The sequence below is a fragment of the Scyliorhinus torazame genome, chromosome 14 (assembly GCF_047496885.1).
Source record: "Scyliorhinus torazame isolate Kashiwa2021f chromosome 14, sScyTor2.1, whole genome shotgun sequence".
In the NCBI taxonomy this organism is placed as follows: domain Eukaryota; kingdom Metazoa; phylum Chordata; class Chondrichthyes; order Carcharhiniformes; family Scyliorhinidae; genus Scyliorhinus; species Scyliorhinus torazame.
The window spans coordinates 2,411,123-2,424,355 of record NC_092720.1 but is presented as its reverse complement, the minus strand read 5'-3'; positions in this window follow the sequence as shown (position 1 = coordinate 2,424,355).

Genomic DNA, 13,233 nt, shown 5'->3' with positions numbered 1-13,233 from the left:
TAGGCATAGACTTTATGATCTCTCATAACCTCTCTTTCGACCCTGTAAACAAGTGTGTTTGGCAGATATCCAAAACCGCCAGAGCACCCGCCATGCTCTCAGTAGGAGTTTATGAAAACAGGATATGCTCAGTAGGGGACTATTGGTTCAACCTTCGGCAATTAGCACAGACACCACCATTAAACAGGTCCTAGCCACACACAAAGGTGCTTTTGCCCAACACAAGCATGACTGGGCAGCACGGTAATACAAGTGATTAGCACTGTGGCTTTACAGCGCCAGGGTCCCAGGTTCGATTCCCGGCTTGGGTCACTGTCTGTGCGGAGTCTGCACGTCCTCCCCGTGTCTGCGTGGGTTTCCTCCGGGTGCTCCTGTTTCCTCCCACAGTCCAAAGACATGCAAGTTAGGTGAATTGGCCATGATAAATTGCCCTTCGTGACCAAAAAAGGTTAGGAGGGGTTATTGGGTTACGGGGATAGGGTGGAAGTGAGGGCTGAAGTGGGTCGGTGCAGACTCGATGGGCCGAATGGCCTCCTTCTGCACTGTATGTTCTATGATTGTGGGCAGATTCCTGGCACAGTTATGATTTCAGGTCCCGACCCCAAACCGTAGAAACAGTACGGATTCCCGAAGCAGGCTGAGAGCGAGATTTTAAAAGTTATTAACAGTTTGTTAAAACAAGGAGTGATTCGACCCGTAGCTTCCACTAATAATGCCCCGATTTGGCCCATAAAGAAACCAGACGGTTCATGGCGACTCACAATTGACTACCGCAAACTAAACAAAGTTACCCCTTTAACAGCCCCCGCCGTTGCCACAAGTCCCGCGACCATGCTTGTGCAGGGGGTGCAAGCAAAGTATTTCACTGTGTTGCATATTAGCAATGGATTTTGGTCCATTCCCCGAGATCGAGCTTGACAATATAAATTTGCATCCACTTTTCAAGGCCAACAGTACACGTGGACATGTCTTCCCCAAGGAGTCCATAACTCGCCCTCCATTTTCCACAGACAACTAGCTACAGGTCTCTCTAAATTCTCTCGCCCCGAATGCCTAGTTCAGTAAGTAGACGACCTGCTCCTGCAAACCGATACCGGGGAAGAGCAGGTGGCTCTGTGAGCCGAATTACTGACCCTGCTCCAGCCCATCGGATGTAAGGTAAACCCCAAAAAGCACAGATACTGAGGGAGAAGGTACTCTATTTAGGCACCATTAACACCCACGGCAAACGCGAGATTGAACAGAAGCGAATTGACTCTATTGTGAAATTGCCCCTACCGCGTAATGCAAGTGCACTCCGTTCATTCCTCGGTTCAGTGGGATACTGTAGGAATTACATCGATGGTTTTGCCACCAAGGCCACCCCACTCTCAGAGCTTCTGAAAAAGAACACCCCATGGAACTGGCTTCCCCAGCACACAGACGCCATCGACGACTTAAAACGCACCCCAGGCACAGCTCCCACTTTACAAGTGCCCGACCCTGACTTGCCCTACGCCATAGAAGTAGCAACCACCGACTGAACCCTATCAGCAGTGATCCTATACAAACGACATGACCAATTAGGGCAGCACGGTAGCATAGTGGTTAGCACAATTGCTTCACAGCTCCAGGGTCCCAGGTTCGATTCTGGCTTGGGTCACTCTCTGTGCGGAGTCTGCACATCCTCCCCGTGTGTGCGTGGGTTTCCTCCGGGTGCTCCGGTTTCCTCCCACAGTCCAAAGATGTGCAGGTTAGGTGGATTGGCCATGCTAAATTGTCTTTAGTGTCTAAAATTACCCTTAGTGTTGGGTGGGGTTACTGGGTTATGGGGATGGGGTGGAGGTGTTGACCTTGGGTAGGGTGCTCTTTCCAAGAGCTGGTGCAGACTCGATGGGCCGAATGGCCTCCTTCTGCACTGTAAATTCTATGATTCTATGAATTCAGACCGGTAGCCTATGTTCCAGAGTTTTAGACCCCGTAGAACAAGGATTTTCCTGTGAACGACATTTGCTTGTAGTCTTTTGGGCAGTCCAGTATTTTGCGTATATTACAGGCCTCAACCCAGTCACGAGCTTGACCGACCATCCCCCCCCCCCCCGCCCTCCCAGCTTTTGTTAGACAGCAGACTAAAAGATGGTTCAGTTAGCCCGATCAGAGCAGCTCACTGGACACTCTGACTACCAGGCAGGGATATTTCTGTGAAACGCACCAACACCCACACATTTTTGGCAGACAATTTGCAATACGCAGGGACCCCACATAAATGGCAGATAATTGCAGCCCACCCCCCCACACAGGACCCTTTGTTCCCAAGTCACTGCAACCTCGTGTAAGCTGTGAGACACAAAGTTCCCAAGACACAGGGGACACAGTAAAGATCTATGTAGGTGGCTCCTCCACTGTTGAGGATGGTATAAGGATCACTGGATGTGAAATTTACATGGAGGATGCAAAGGGACACCCACTGGAAGAGGTATCTTTAAAATTACCCGGCCACTTAGATTCGCAAGCAGTCCAATTCGCAGCCATAGCTTTTGTAGTTAATCACCCAGACACCTTCCCAATGCCTGCGGACATACACACGGCATCATTAAAGTAAAGAGCCATCACCCCCCCCACCCCCACCCCCCCGGGGAAACGCGAGGCAGGCGCCTTAGCTAAAGCTGGATCACGCAATGGTCACTTTTGGCAACCACCTGAAGGCGAGCAGATGCATTCAATCCAGATTTCCCAAACCAATATTGAAGATTTATCCCAAGCCCAGAAAGCAGACAACTCCCTTAAACAGGTACTGAACAGCACCTACCCAGCCCCCTATGACAAATGGAAGGACACACTCACAATACAAGACGGTATAGTTTTAAAAGACGGAATTTATGTGGTCCCCACCCAAGACAGAAACCAGTTAATCTACCAATTCCATGATGGACACGGACATCAGTGAATAAAAACCACCATTGCCCATTTAAGACCTTTGTGCTGGTGGCCCGAATTGAAAAGCGATGTCACACATTACGTTGAGAATTGCCTCATTTGCACTCAGAACAATCCAGAACATTATGCAAAGAAGGGACAATTAAGACACACCCGACCTGTAGAAGGCCCCTGGACAAATCTGCAAATCGATTACATTGGTCCCCTCCCCCCCTGCAGAAACGGTTTCAAGTACGTGCTGGTTGTTATAGATACATTTACAAAATGGGTCGAAGCATTCCCCACACGTTCAAACACAGCAAAGGCCACCACTAAAATTTTGACCCAACAGATATTTACGCTGGGGTCGTCCACGCAGCATCGAGCCAGACCAAGGTTCCCACTTCACCGGCAGAGTAATGCAAAACGTTATAACTATTTTCAGCATCAAACAGAAATTCCACATCGCCTACCACCCCCAATCCAGCGGCATAGTAGAGCGCATGAATCGCACTTTAAAAACGACGATTAGGAAAACAGTACAGCAGAACGATGCCACTTGGGACACAGTGCTGCCCCTCACTCTCATGTTTATCAGGAACACAGTTTCCAGCTCCACAGGTTTCACCCCCCACACCCTTATGACAGGGAGACCCATGAAAGGCATTGAATATTTATTAGGGCTCGATTTGGCAAATCCCACAGTAACCGCTCTCACCCACAAAAAAGCAGTTCAACGGGTTACAGAGAACATTAAAGCGGCACAACTGGCTGCTGCTGTCTGACTAGGCGCTAGAAAGAAGCAGATTAAAGCCAACTTCGACAAAAAGGTTCACCTCATAGAATACACAGTCGGCCAGGAAGTAAAGATCTTGTTGTACCAACCCCAGTTCCTTCCTATCCCCTAAATTCACAGGCCCTTACTCCATTGCAGACAAGTAAGCCCCTCCGTGTACAAAATAGCACACCGTAACGGCAAGTAAGCCCCTCTGTGTACAAAATAGCACACCGTAACGGCAAGTAAGCCCCTCCGTGTACAAAATAGCACACCGTAACGGCAAGTAACCCCTCCGTGTACAAAATAGCACACCGTAACGGCAAGTAACCCCTCCGTGTACAAAATAGCACACCGTAACGGCAAGTAAGCCCCTCCGTGTACAAAATAGCACACCGTAACGGCAAGTAAGCCCCTCCGTGTACAGAATAGCACACCGTAACGGCAAGTAAGCCCCTCTGTGTACAGAATAGCACACCGTAACGGCAAGTAAGCCCCTCCGTGTACAAAATAGCACACCGTAACGGCAAGTAAGCCCCTCCGTGTACAAAATAGCACACCGTAACGGCAAGTAAGCCCCTCCGTGTACAAAATAGCACACCGTAACGGCAAGTAAGCCCCTCCGTGTACAAAATAGCACACCGTAACGGCAAGTAAGCCCCTCTGTGTACAGAATAACACACCGTAACGGCAAGTAAGCCCCTCCGTGTACAAAATAGCACACCGTAACGGCAAGTAAGCCCCTCCGTGTACAAAATAGCACACCGTAACGGCAAGTAAGCCCCTCCGTGTACAAAATAGCACACCGTAACGGTAAGTAAGCCCCTCCGTGTACAAAATAGCACACCGTAACGGCAAATAAGCCCCTCCGTGTACAGAATAACACACCGTAACGGCAAGTAAGCCCCTCTGTGTACAGAATAACACACCGTAACGGCAAGTAAGCCCCTCCGTGTACAGAATAGCACACCGTAACGGCAAGTAAGCCCCTCCGTGTACAAAATAGCACACCGTAACGGCAAATAAGCCCCTCCGTGTACAGAATAGCACACCGTAACGGCAAGTAAGCCCCTCCGTGTACAAAATAGCACACCGTAACGGCAAGTAACCCCCTCCGTGTACAAAATAGCACACCGTAACGGTGAGACTTCTGGTTCCACATCAACCAATTCAAAGTCTACGGATCACAACGTAGCCATGCCCACCACTTAACCTTGGCAATGGGAAAGGGTGACACTCTGCTCACTGACAATTCAGCCCGATGCCCACTCCAACCCTCCCCCCTCCTGGCGACGACTATCCCTCGACTCCGCCCATACTCACAGGTTCAACCTCGCACTTGACTCTGATGTGAGCCCCCAGGATTTGACTGACATCTCTGACAACTGCCGTGATCTCGCCGCCATCAGCTACCCTAGCCCCCGGAACGACACCCTGAATCTCTTTGACCCTGTCAATGTCAATCCCCACCCATCGACTGCTCCTCTGCCCAACTCCAGCAACACTGCTTTCACTTCCAGTTCACCACTCCCCAACTACCCTCCATCACGCCAATACCCTGAATCTCCTCTTTGGCACTGTGACAATTCCTGCAGGTTGGTAAGACATGACCATAAGACCATAAGACATAGGAGCGGAAGTAAGGCCATTCGGCCCATCGAGTCCACTCCGCCATTCAATCATGGCTGATTTCAACTCCATTTACCCGCTTTCTCTCCATAGCCCTTAATTCCTCGAGAAATCAAGAATTTATCAACTTCTGTCTTAAAGACACTCAACGTCCCGGCCTCCACCGCCCTCTGTGGCAATGAATTCCACAGACCCACCACTCTCTGGCTGAAGAAATTTCTCCTCATCTCTGTTCTAAAGTGACTCCCTTTTATTCTAAGACTCTGTCCCCGGGTCCTAGTCTCCCCTGCCAATGGAAACAACTTCCCTACGTCCACCCTATCTAAGCCATTCATTATCTTGTAAATTTCTATTAGATCTCCCTCAACCTCCTAAACGCCAATGAATATAATCTCAGGATCCTCAGACGTTCATCGTATGTTAGGCCTACCATTCCTGGGATCATCCGTGTGAATCTCCGCTGGACCCGCTCCAGTGCCAGTATGTCCTTCCTGAGGTGTGGGGCCCAAAATTGCTCACAGTATTCTCACTGGGGCCTAACTAATGCTTTATAAAGCTTCAGAAGTACATCCCTGCTTTTATATTCCAAGCCTCTTGAGATAAATGACAACATTGCATTTGCTTTCTTAATTACGGACTCAACCTGCAAGTTTACCTTTAGAGAATCCTGGACTAGGACTCCCAAGTCCCTTTGCACTTCAGCATTATGAATTTTGTCACCATTTAGAACATAGTCCACGCCTCTATTCTTTTTTCCAAAGTGCAAGACCTCGCACTTGCCCACATTGAATTTCATCAGCCATTTCTTGGACCACTCTCCTAAACTGTCTAAATCTTTCTGCAGCCTCCCCACCTCCTCCATACTACCTGCCCCTCCACCTATCTTTGTATCATCGGCAAACTTAGCCAGAATGCCCCCAGTCCTGTCATCTAGATCGTTAATATATAAAGAGAACAGCTGTGGCCCCAACACTGAACCCTGCGGGACACCACTCGTCACCGGTTGCCATTCCGAAAAAGATCCTTTTATCCCAACTCTCTGCCTTCTGCCTGACAGCCAATCGTCAATCCATGTTAGTACCTTGCCTCGAATACCATGGGCCCTTATTTTACTCAGCAGTCTCCCGTGAGGCACCTTATCAAAGGCCTTTTGGAAGTCAAGATAGATAACATCCATTGGCTCTCCTTGGTCTAACCTATTTGTTATCTCTTCAAAGAACTCTAACAGGTTTGTCAGGCACGACCTCCCCTTACTAAATCCATGCTGACTTGTCCTAATCCGACCCTGCACTTCCAAGAATTTAGAAATCTCATCCTTAACAATGGATTCTAGAATCTTGCCAACAAACGAGGTTAGGCTAATTGGCCTATAATTTTCCATCTTTTTCCTTGTTCCCTTCTTGAACAGGGGGGTTACAACAGCGATTTTCCAATCCTCTGGGATTTTCCCTGACTCCAGTGACTTTTGAAAGATCACAACTAACGCCTCCACTATTTCTTCAGCTATCTCCTTTCGAACTCTAGGATGTAGCCCATCTGGGCCTGGAGATTTATCAATTTTTAGACCTCTTAGTTTCTCTAGCACTTTCTCCTTTGTGATGGCTACCATATTCAACTCTGCCCCCTGACTCTCCTGAATTGTTGGGATATTACTCATGTCTTCTACTGTGAAGACTGACGCAAAGTACTTATTTAGTTCCTCAGCTATTTCCTTGTCTCCCATCACTAGATTACCAGTGTCATTTTGGAGCGGCCCAATGTCAACTTTTGCCTCCCGTTTGTTTTTAATGTATTTAAAGAAACTTTTACTATCATTCCTAATGTTACTGGCTAGCCTACCTTCAAATTTGATCCTCTCTTTCCTTATTTCTCTCTTTGTTATCCTCTGTTTGTTTTTGTAGCTTTCCCAATCTTCTGACTTCCCACTACTCTTTGCCACATTAAAGGCTTTCTCTTTTGCTTTGATGCATTCCCGAACTTCCTTTGTCAGCCATGGCTGCCTAATCCCCCCTCTGATAACCTTTCTTTTCTTTGGGATGAACCTCTGTACTGTGTCCTCAATTACTCCCAGAAACTCCTGCCATTGCTGTTCTACTGTCTTTCCCACTAGGCTCTGCTCCCAGTCGATTTTCGTCAGTTCCTCCCTCATGCCACTGTAGTTACCTTTATTTAACTGTAACACTTTTACATCTGATTCTACCTTCTTTCTTTCAAATTGGAGATTGAATTCTACCATATTATGATCACTGCCTCCTAAGTGTTCCCTTACTTTAAGATCTTTAATCAAGTCTGGCTCATTACATAACACTAAGCCCAGAATGGCCTGTTCCCTCATGGGCTCCATCACAAGCTGTTCCAAAAAGCCCTCCTGTAAACATTCAATGAATTCCCTTTCCTTGGGTCCACTGGCAGCATTATTTACCCAGTCCTCCTGCATATTGAAGTCCCCCATGATCACTGTGACCTTGCCTTTCTGACATGCACTTTCTATTTCGTGGTGCATTTTGTGCCTCCGGTCCCGACCACTGTTAGGAGGCCTGTACATAACTCTCATCATGGTTTTTTTGCCTTTGTGGTTCCTCAACTCTACCCACACAGACTCCACATCATCTGGCCCTATGTCGTTTCGTGCTATTCATTTAATTTCATTCCTAATTAACAAGGCAACCCCGCCCCCTCTGCCCACCTCTCTGTCTTTTCGATAGGTTCTGAATCCCTGGATGTTTAAATGCCAGTCCTGAACCCCCTGCAACCACGTCTCTGTGATGCCTACCACATCATACCTGCCAGTCACAATCTGGGCCACAAGCTCATCTACCTTGTTCCGTACACTGCGCGCATTTAAATATAGCACCTTTAATTCTCTATTGACCGTCCCTTTTTGTTTTCTTAGTGTGGTGGACCTTGGTTTACTGAGCCTTTCCATACACTGTGTCATATTTTGTGGGATTGGGACTATCGTAACCTCTCCTGAGTTTTGTCTTTTCGTGCTTTTTTGTATTCCGAAGCAGCTACGCTTCCCACTGCTTACTTCACCTCTTGGTTCCCTGACTTTCCCTTGGTTCCCTGACGACTCAGACCATCCGCACATCTACGCGACTAACACCCAAAATCTGCAGACATGAGTCTGGCAACCAGGCGAAGAAAGCACAGAGCCCCTCTTGGGCAATGATTTAACCCAATTGATGCACGCAAATATCTGAGGTGTCCAGATGATGAGAAACGGACACGAGCTAAGAATTAAGGTGCCCTAATTTCTGATGGAGCCTGCCCATATTCTTCTTCTTTCCTACCTTATATTCCTTCTCAACACATGGTTTTAATTGATGTCGGCCTGACACCAGATTTGATACAGTCATAATTACTCTTCTGTTCTCCGACAGAAACACAGACGCGAGCTACTGACCAATGGCAACTAAATGCACACTTGTTGGATCTCATATGACTACAAATTCTTTCCGCTCATATCGGTCACCCAGGTAGGGAGTAACGGCACTAATCCCCGCCCTACCTGAGGGCCCCAGAATTATCCGGTCAAGTCAAATTCGGGTAGTGGAGAAATGACATTTCCCCCGCCCTATAGAACCTTAGTTAGGCCACACTTGGAGTATAGTGTTCAATTCTGGTCGCCACACTACCAGAAGGATGTGGAGGCTTTAGAGAGGGTGCAGAAGAGATTTACCAGAATGTTGCCTGATATGGAGGGCATTAGTTATGAGGCGAGGTTGAATAAACTCGGTTTGTTCTCACTGGAACGACGGAGGTTGAGGGGCGACCTGATAGAGGTCTACAAAATTATGAGGGGCATAGACAGAGTGGATAGTCAGAGACTTTTCCCCAGGGTAGAGGGGTCAATTACTAGGGGGCATAGGTTTAAGGTGAGAGGGGCAAGGTTTAGAGTAGATGTACGAGGCAAGTTTTTTACACAGAGGGTAGTGGGTGCCTGGAACTCGCTGCCGGAGGAGGTGGTGGAAGCAGGGACGATAGTGACGTTTAAGGGGCATCTTGACAAATACATGAATAGGATGGGAATAGAGGGATACGGACCCAGGAAGTGTAGAAGATTGTAGTTTATTCGGGCAGCATGGTCGGCATGGGCTTGGAGGGCCGAAGGGCCTGTTCCTGTGCTGTACATTTCTTTGTTCTTTGTTCTTTGTACCCGGGGATCCCACCCATTCGTATCCCACAGCGGCTCACACGTACCCCATGCTCCCTTCATGCTCCCTGGAATGGTTTACTACACACCACAATGACCTGGGCAGGTCTTGAATCTTCCTTTCGCTCCACTCTCTAAACCCTTACTTCTTTCAACTTTCTTTAGACCCCTTCGGGTCGCTTCCACTTGCTATTTACACTTAAAAACACAATGGTTGCTGATCACTGCTACTGCCTCTGAGCCCCGAGACCAAACTTTATGAAACTAGCCACCCTGAAATTCGGATGGTTAAGAAAAGCCTCAATCTTCCATGGTCGTTAGTAAAGATGGAAATTGGTCGAAGAAAGCATCCGCCCACTCCTAGCATCGACCACACAAGCTGGGAGACACTTGAACGATTGTATTGCAACACTTGCATTAGTACCTCTCCAAAAAATGTTTTTTAAATAAAATGAGGTGGTCACACATGGTGACAATCATAAAGAACAATTGGAACTAAGAGAGAAAGACTGATACACACAGCTATTAACCAACGATAATAACATGACACTGTGCTTGATTCCCTAGGATTACACGGAGAACAGCAAGATGAAGCCAAAAGACACGTTCCTCATATGGATAATCACTGGACTCACACTCCAAGTGCAAAACACCAAAGATTCTCCACAGCCCAGCAGCTTATGGTACAGACCCCCAGATGCAGGGGAATGCGAGGACGGAACATTATGGGTAAAGCCCAACAGATGCATATTTGGGTGCAATAACCAAAGAACCATGTAGCGGAAACCCAATGGGACCACATCAGAATGTTACATTAGCACAACTGGGAAAGGTGATTGGTGGGAACTTACAAATGAAGGGTGCCTCAAAATTGGATGTTTAAAGAGAAGCACGCTCGGAATCAGACAAAATTGCCCCGGGACACCCCTAAAGGTAACTTGGTAATACACATAATCAGAGTAGGACGCAAGCCAATTCCAAAGGCCACCACACAACAGACCACCTCCAGTCAGGGTACCACCCAACAACTGTTCAAGATCGAGACCGAAACCCCCACTTGGTGGGAACACATTGCAAAATGGAACCCACTCTCATACATAGTGGAGGCCCTCCTCCTGAGTGCGATAATACACACAGTCATCCTCACACTCTGACTCTGTAAATGGAAGGCAAAACCCTCCTGCCCCCCTATATACACAGTTCCAGCCCCCTTCTTTGGACTTCAATAAAGCTGTCATAAGAATGTATTGCTTACAATCAACTGTATCAGCTGCTGCTAAGATGTGCCATTTGTGCCTCTGTACTATGAAATAGGATAAGAAGGAATGTGATGCTGCTGTTTCAAAGTTTTGTGTAGTAAATAAGTTTGTTATGTAGAAGCAGCAGCATGAGGATAGTTTAGAGAGTTTAGTTAGAAATCAACTGTTATATGTTCATTTAAGTAAAATGTTTCATACAAATCCAATTTTAAAATGAAAGAGACGTAGTAGGGAATTGATTTAATGAATGTATGTAATAATGAATGAGGTAAGATTGTGCAATAACTTTAGGACAGAGCAGAGTCGGACCTTTACTGACCTGAAGGGTGACCAAACCAACAAGACAGATATGGGATCAATACTGTGATCCACCACGCTTCGGCTCAGGATCAAGAGGACGGGATGTAGCCATCTAAAATGGCCACCTGCAAAGTGTGGTCAGCTTGGACACAGACAAGTACAAAACCTCTGTGTATTGTGAAAAGAAGCCAGACTTGGCTGAAACTTGTATCCATTAGGAGCCAATCATCATTTACCCCAGGACAATAGAGTTTGAATCAAGGAGTTACAACAGTAGCAGACTAACTGGCGCCACTTCCCCTTATTTGGAAAGGCCTACATGCCTGGGAAAATGGTAGCTAGGACCCGCCCAGCCACCAAGGTATCCGCTCCTAATTGGCCTGGATCAATGAGGGTGATCGAAACTCTATTGATCTATTGGATCTGGAATTAGGACCGCCCCAAATGACGCGAAAGCCCAGGGGGGTAAGAAGAACTGCAAACCGACAGGACGGCCTCTTTTGGACCAGCCTGTGTGCGACCAATTACAGCATTAAACTAGCCAAGTTCAAGGACCCGCGATCGCTACCTGAAGGACGAGCCCAGCCAAGACGAACCTTAAGACTTCCAACCGACCCACGTGGACACAGATAAAGGCCTAATCTTGCACACAGAGCCGGTCACCTCAAAGTTAAGTAAAGGTCATCGTTGTTATTAGTTCTAGTTTAGTGCGTAGTCGCGTGTATTATTGCATATACTAATAAGTCTTGTGTTATTAATAAACTGTCTTTGAACGAATACACTAGTTGTGCGGTCATTCGGTCAATCTAAGAAACAGCTTGTGGTTCATATCAAAATATAGAAGTCAACACTCTACAGATCTTTATATCATCTGCAAACTTAGCAACAGTGCCTTTAGTTTCTGCTCCAGATCATTAATGCATATTGTGAAAAGTTGTGGTCCCAGCACAGACCCCTGAGGCACACCACTAGTCACCGGCTGCCATCCTGAAAAAGACCCCTTTATCCCCACTCTCTGCCTTCTGCCAGTCAGCCAATCCTCTATCCATGCCAGGATCTTACCCTGAACACCATGGGCTCTTAACTTATTTAACAATCTCCTATGCGGCACCTTGTCAAAGGGCTTCTGGAAATCTAAATAAATCACGTCCACTGGTTCTCCTTTGTCTAACTTACTTGTTACCTCCTCAAAGAACTCTAACAGATTTGTCAGACATAACCTCCCCTTGACGAAGCCGTGCTGACTCAGTCCTATATTATTTGTAGTCAAGAAGGCGTACGGCATGCTTGTCTTCATTGGCCGGGGCATTGAATATAAAAATTGGCAAGTCATGTTGCAGCTTTTTACAACCTTAGTTAGGCCACATTTGGAGTATAGTGTTCAATTCTGGTCGCCACATTACCAGAAGGATGTGGAGGCTTTAGAGAGGGTGCAGAAGAGATTTACCAGGATGTTGCCTGGTATGGAGGGCATTAGCTATGAGGAGCGGTTGAATAAATTCGGTTTGTTCTCACTGGAACGAAGGAGGTTGAAGGGCGACCTGATAGATGTCTACAAAATTATGAGGGGCATAGACAGAGTGGATAGTCGGAGACTTTTTCCCAGGGTGAAGGGGTCAAATACTAGGGGGCATAGGTTTAAGGGGCAAGGTTTAGAGGAGATGTACGAGGCAAGTTTTTTACACAGAGGGTAGTGGGTGCCTGGAACTCGCTGCCGGAGGAGGTGGTGGAAGCAGGGACGATAGTGACATTTAAGGGGCATCTTGACAAATACATCAATAGGATAGGAATAGAGGGATACGGACCCAGGAAGTGTAGAAGATTTTAATTTAGACGGTGTGGTAATACCATGCGTAACAGATGGGCAGCATGGTCGGCGCAGGATTAGAGGGCCGAAGGGCCTGTTCCTGTGCTGTACTTTTCTTTGTCCTTGTTCTATGTCCACTTCCAAGTACTTCGCGATCTCATCTTTAGTAACAGACTCTAAAATCTTACCAATGACCGAAGTCAGGCTAACCGGTTTATAATTTCCCATCTTCTGCCTCCCTCCCTCTCAAACAATGGTGACTTGTTTGTTCTGCATTTAACAACAGATTTGAAATTTATTTAGCTGTTTACTAAAGGTTGGCAGGCCAAGCACTTTAGCAACTAATTTTAGTAAGTAATTATGTAAATACTTCAGGTCAAAGGGCAGTTGCCAACCAGCTGTGGGTGTGTAA